Genomic DNA, 7,077 nt, shown 5'->3' on the forward strand with positions numbered 1-7,077 from the left:
ATTTGGTAACAAAAGCCTAATACAAAGTTAAGATAACTTAGTAACAGGATTTTATTTAAGAAAATTGGCCTTTTTTGGGCCTTAAAACATCATGGTCAGAAAGTTAATCAATATAAACCCACAATGCACCCTTGGATCCCCCCCCCCCCCCCCCCCCGATTTAGACACAAATAATTGTCGGAGAAAATCAACAAATAGATAGAACTGGAAATCGTTGAAGTCCCCGCCTAGATCATCAAGGTGGTGGAGGCCCTGGGGCACATGCCCTTAATACCCTGCCTGTAATTTGTCACTAGGTAAAAGAAAAAACTGTAGGATACATACAGTAGAGGAGAGTGGACCATTATCCCATTATGGTGTCTGGTTTTGTCACTCGGGACTAAAATATGTTGAGCCAGCCCCAATCAGTGTCAAAGAACTCAAGCTATAATCCTTGAATCTGTCATAGTCTGAAATGATCCCCCCCCAAAAAAAAAAAAAATATATATATATATATATATGCTAATATTCCCCTGCAGGAATTCCTGTGGTGCAACCTGCCACTCATTATACATTTTGCCTATGAAATCTTTTAGCATTAGGAATACAGTAAGCCAGTGCTGTATAAAGCAGCGCTGGCTTACTGTAGTGAGGGATACAGATTCTGTGAGCAACAGAGAGAGCATCCTGCCCAGGGAATCTGGACTGATTGTGCCATTAAAATATGTATATAGAAAATACTGATGCTCTAGGCACTTCTACTATTATTAGTACTACTTCTGTGTGGCCAACTGAGGTAAGTAGAGATGCTATGCATCACCACTTAACTCCCTAAGCTCCATTACCTCGACCATTTTGATCTGACACTGGGACTGTAGAGGTAAAACTAAATTAACAATTGAATCCTAATTAAATTTGATGGAAAATTCTAGCAAGACTGCCCAAAACAAATCTTGTGGAATTCACTCATCAATAGGTAATAATAAAATCAAAACAATTCTAGGAGAAATGAGTTATGATGAATTGAACAGGTGGACTAACTGCAGTCATACATGGATACCCTGCTGACATACAATACATACATTGTTCAATAACTTCCCACACTTGAACTTGGCTTCTTAAAGGGCTCTTCTGGTGGAAATCTTCTTCTTTCAAATCAACTGATTTCAGAAAGTTATATAGATATGTAATTTACTTAAGTAAGTCTACCCATACTTATCAGCTGCTGTATGTCCTGCAGGAAGTGGTTTATTCTTTCCAGTCTGACACAGTGCTCTCTGCTGCCACCTCTGTCCATGTCAGGAACTGTCCAGAGCATAAGTGTTTTTTTTATTGGGATTTGCTGCTGCTCTGGACAGTTCCTGACATGGACAGAGGTGGCAGCAGAGAGCTCTGTGTCGGACTGAAAAAAAAACACCACTTCCTGCAGGACATACAGCAGCTGATAAGCACTGGAAGATTGAAGATTTTTTTAAAGAAATACATTACAAATCTACATAACTGATTTGATGATTTGAAAGAAAAAGATTTTAGAGTGCACCTTTAAGTCAACATATCTTAAAGGGACATTTTAGGGAGTTTGTGCAATCCCTCAGGCATTTAAAAATGTGTTATTTAGTGCTGCAGTTACATATTTAATAAAGAGTCTATTCTTTCCGCTCTGCGCTCCCCCGGTGTCCTCCTTTAGCTTCTCCGGGTTTTCCATAAGAATAGGTGCATTAATATTTTTATATACTGTGACTGCAGCACTAAATAAAAGGTTTATAAAACTCAGCTCTGAGGTAATTTAAGTTGTTCTATCTTTTATACACCGGTCCATGACTGATAGTATACACGTGTTATGATCAGCTGTATGAATCAGCTGTATCCACCTGGCGAGACAGGTGACCTGATGCCCTGTGTTATCAGGTGATGGTCGTATCAGATACAATTACTCTCAATCACATGAAGCTTTACCTTGGCTTCACCTTAAAGGGGTTATCCAGGGTTATTTAACCCTTTGAGGACCAGGCCCAAAATGACCCAGTGGACCGCGCAAATTTTGATCTTAGCGTTTTCGTTTTTCCCTCCTCCCCTTCTAAGAGCTCTCGCACTTTCAGTTTTCTATCTACACGGCCATGTAAGTGCTTGTTTTTTACAGGAATAGTTGTACTTTGTAATGGCGTCATTCATTTTACCATAACATGTATGACGGAATCCCAAATATATTATTTATGAAGATATAAATTGGTGAAATCGCAAAAAAGAATGCAATATGGTAACGTTTGGGGGGTTCCTGTGTCTACGTAATGCACTATATGGTAACAGCGACATGCTACTATTACTCTATAGGTCAGTCTGAACACAACCATATGCAGGTTACACGGATTCTCAGTTTTATATTTTTTTTTGTGAAATCCTTTTTTTTTGGCAATTAAATATTAATAAAATGGGCCTATTGTGACGCTTATAACAGTTTTAGTTTTTCACCTTCGGGGCTCTATGAGATGTCATTTTTTCCGCCATGGTCTCTAGTTTTTATTAATACCATATTTGTGAAGATCCGACGTTTTGATCACTTTTTATTATTTTTTTTTAAAATATATAGTGTAACATCAAATCGGTAATACGCACACTTTTTTCCCTCTTTTCGTCTACGCCGTTCACCGTTCGCAATGACGCTTGTTATATTTTAGTAGATCGGACAATTACGCACGCTACGGTATATTATATGTTTATTTGTTTTACATGTTTTATTTATATAATGGGAAATGGGGGGTGATTTAAACTTTTATTGGGGGAGGGGCTTTGGGGTAGTGTGTTAGTGATTTTAACTTTTTTTTTATACATTTTAAGTTTCTTTGGGGGACTTTTACATACAGTACTTTGATTTTTACACTGATCATTGCTATGCCATAGGCATAGCATTGATCAGTGTTATCGGCGCTCTGCTCATTGAGCCTGTCTGTGCAGGCTTAGTGCAGCAGATTGTCGATCGGACCACACGGGACCCCCACAGTCACACGGCGGGGGTCCCGATCGGTAACTGACAGGGGACTCCCCCTGTCACTTACACTTAAACGCGGCGTTTAAGGAGTTAATGTCACGCTGCAGCGCGTCATTAACGGTGAGGTGGCGGCTGCTGATTGCTCCACTCCGGAGCGCGCTTCATAGCTCAGGACGTACTGGTACGTCCAGGGTCGTCTAGGGGTTAAAAAAAAAAAAAAAACATAGCTGCTTTCTTCCAAAAACAGCGCCACCCCAGTTCTCAGTGTGCGTGTGTATGCGGTATTACAACTTAGCTTCAATCACTTCAATAGAACTGAGCTGTAGTACCACACATACACTGGGGACGAGAGTGGCACTGTTTGACCATGTCAGGAACTGTCCAGAGCAGGAGAGGTTTTCTATGGGGATTTGCTGCTGCTCTGGACAGTTCCCGACATGGACAGAGGTGGCAGCAGAGAGGTCTGTGTCAGACTGGAAAGAATACACCACTTCCTGCAGGACATACAGCTGCTGATAAGTACAGGAAGATTGGAGATTTTTTTTAATAGAAGTAAATTACAAATCTGTATAACTTTCTGACAGATTTAAAAAAAAAAAATTCACCTTTGTACCCCTTTAAAGATGTTCCAGAGCAGGAAGAGCTGAGAAGATTGATGTACAGCTTTGTGGGGAAAAATTCAGGAGAAATTGTATTTTACTCTGATGGGGAATTTGTATAGGAGTGAGAAGGGTGCTGCAAAAAAAAACTGTCCGGTAGATAATTTCCACCATGCCGAGACTGTACGATGGAAAAAAAAATGAAATTCAATGATGGACATGCCCTTTAAAAAAGGTAGTTCACAATGAAAAGATTCTTTTGAATCAACTGGTGGCAGAAAATGTACTTCTAATAAAAAATACTCATCTTCCAGTACTTATCAGCTGCTGTATGTCCTGCAGGAAGTGGTGTATTCTTTCCAGTCTGACACAGTGCTCTCTGCTGCCACCTCTGTCCATGTCAGGAACTGTCCAGAGCAGGAGAGGTTTTCTGTTCAATCTTTTTATTGAAAATTTTTCAAAAGTATTTTCTATGGGGATTTGCTGCTGCTCTGGACAGTTCCTGACATGGACAGAGGTGGCAGCAGAGATCCCTGTGTAAGGGTATGTGCACACTGAGCAATTCCCGCAGATTCCGCTGCAAAATACGCGTGGAATACGTGCAGAATTCCGCCTGTTTAAACTTAACAATGCTCCTTTCTATAGAGCAAAATGGGAATTCCGTCTGTCTGTGCACACAGTGTAAATTTCCAGCCGGAATTCCATTCAGATTCCGCGTTCCACCCGAAGAATGAACAAGTTCATTCTTTTGGCGGATTCTGCTAGAGGAATCCTATAGAAGTCAATGGGGCCTAAATTCTACTTGAAATTCTGCTCAAATTCCGCTTGAATTCTGAATGCTGAATAGACGAGGAATTTCAAGCAGAAAACTTTCCTCTTCAATTCCTCGAGAATTGCTCAGTGTGCACATACCCTCAGACTGGAAAGAATACACCATTTCCTGCAGGACATACAGCAGCTGATAAGTATTGAAAGTTTTTTTTTTTTTTTAATAGAAGTAAATTACAAATCTCTGGTACTTTCAGGCTACCATTTGATTAGAATTTTTTTTTTTTTTTGTGAACAATCCCTTTAAAACTGATGTGTAATATGCCCTGACTTTCAGTAAGTATATAGGGAATGGCTGTCAATCACTGAGCACGCGGTGGACTCCGGATTCCCTGTCGGAGTTCATCTGGTGACATTGCTCCTCTGTCTCTGATGGGTTGTCGGGGTGCAGTGTGTTGGACGATTTATGGAACCCTCTCAGGTTTAAGAGTCCAAGTTTATGGCGTCTTGTATCAAAAGAACGAAACTTTGATTGCCGTAATAAAAGTCCTATCCCGTACTGTCACCATCATCAGAATTAACTCTTCCCTGTCTGCTCTGGCAGGCGTGGGCTATCCATCCAATAGAGTGATGATAACCTTGAAAATGACTGCCAAACGCGCCATTCCTCTAGTGATAACCTGCAAGGCATGCTGGGTAAGAACGGGTAATTGCATTGCGCCTATGACTGTGATAGTAGGTGTTCTGGGGTTCGGGGCTGATTGCATTGGTGACCCCTCCGGCAGTAGAGGGACAATAGCGTTTTACATCCAGTCTCCGAGTCTCAGCACAATCTGCATAAAGTTTTTTTTTTATTTGACCTTCAAGCAGGAGATACCTTATAGATGCCGCGGGCGGCGTCATCCGACTATAAGGAGTCGCTCATGGAATGCAAATTATGTTTAGTAACCGTAACAGGATGAATATGTACTTTAAAGGGGATCCCTCCATAGAACTATCCCTTCTTATTAGATGGGAGCCCTGATCACAGTGTCTTGTCGCTAAGGCCCTTAAAGGGGTACTCTGGCGGGAGGAAAAATATTTGAAATCAACTGGTTTCAGATATATATTTACAGTAGATTTCTAATTTACTTCTATTTTTAAATCTCCAGTCTTCCAGTACTTTTCTGCTGCTGTATGTCCTGCAAGAAGTGGTGTATTCTCTCCAGTCTGACACGGTGCTCTCTGCTGCCACCTCTGTCCATGTCAGGAACTGTTATGCAAGGCCAGGTCCTCCAGAAAGAGAGGGTCCCTCTTCTAAAAGATTAAGTTCCTGAACATGAGGTATATTTACTAGAGATGAGTGAGTACTGCTCGACTGAGTAGTACACTATTCAAAATACTCATTTTCAAGTATTGGACCAAAAATGCTGTAAAAATTTGATTCGCCTTCCCTGGCGTTTTTTTTTTTTAAAACAATAACTATGCAGGGGGGTGGGACAGGCACTAGGAGCACACAGGAAGTGAAAAAAAGCTAGAGAGGGAGACAGTGTGTAGCAGGGACAGTCAGGTGTTAGAGAGGAAGACAGTGTGCAGCAGGGACAGTCAGGTGTTAGACAGGGAGACAGTGTGTAGCAGGGACAGTCAGGTGTTAGACAGGAAGACAGTGTGTAGCAGGGGCAGTCAGGTGTTAGACAGGAAGACAGTATGTAGCAGGGACAGTCAGGTGTAAGACAGGGAGACAGTGTGTAGCAGGGACAGTCAGGTGTTAGACAGGGAGACAGTGTGTAGCAGGGACAGTCAGGTGTTAGACAGGGAGACAGTGTGTAGCAGGGGCAGTCAGGTGTTAGAGAGGAAGACAGTGTGCAGCAGGGGCAGTCAGGTGTTAGACAGGGAGACAGTGTGTAGCAGGGACAGTCAGGTGTTAGACAGGGAGACAGTGTGTAGCAGGGACAGTCAGGTGATAGAGAGGGAGACAGTGTGTAGCAGGGACAGTCAGATGTTGGACAGGGAGACAGTGTGCAGCAGGGACAGTCAGGTGTAAGACAGGGAGACAGTGTGTAGCAGGGACAGTCAGGTGTTAGACAGGGAGACAGTGTGTAGCAGGGGCAGTCAGGTGTTAGAGAGGAAGACAGTGTGCAGCAGGGACAGTCAGGTGTTAGACAGGGAGACAGTGTGTAGCAGGGACAGTCAGGTGTTAGACAGGGAGACAGTGTGTAGCAGGGACAGTCAGGTGATAGACAGGGAGACAGTGTGTAGCCGGGACAGTCAGATGTTGGACAGGGAGACAGTGTGTAGCAGGGACAGTCAGGTGTTAGACAGGGACACAGTGTGCAGCAGGGACAGTAAGGTGTAAGACAGGGAGACAGTGTGCAGCAGGGACAGTTAGGTGTTAGACAGAGAGACAGTGTGTAGCTGGGACAGTCAGGTGTTAGATGGGCAGACAGTGTGTAGCAGGGACAGTCAGGTGTTAGAGAGGGAGATAGTGTGTAGCAGGGACAGTTAGGTGTTGGACAGGGAGACAGTGTGTAGCAGGGACAGTCAGGTGTTAGAGAGGGAGACAGTGTGTAGCAGGGACAGTAAAGTGTAAGACAGGGAGACAGTGTGTAGCAGGGACAGTCAGGTGATAGACAGGGAGACAGTGTGTAGCAGGGACAGTCAGGTGTTAGAGAGGGAGACAGTGTGTAGCAGGGACAGTTAGGTGTTAGACAGAGAGACAGTGTGTAGCTGGGACAGTCAGGTGTTAGAGAGGGAGACAGTGTGTAG

This window comes from Dendropsophus ebraccatus, chromosome 8, assembly GCF_027789765.1.
Source record: "Dendropsophus ebraccatus isolate aDenEbr1 chromosome 8, aDenEbr1.pat, whole genome shotgun sequence".
Taxonomy (NCBI): Eukaryota; Metazoa; Chordata; class Amphibia; order Anura; family Hylidae; genus Dendropsophus; species Dendropsophus ebraccatus.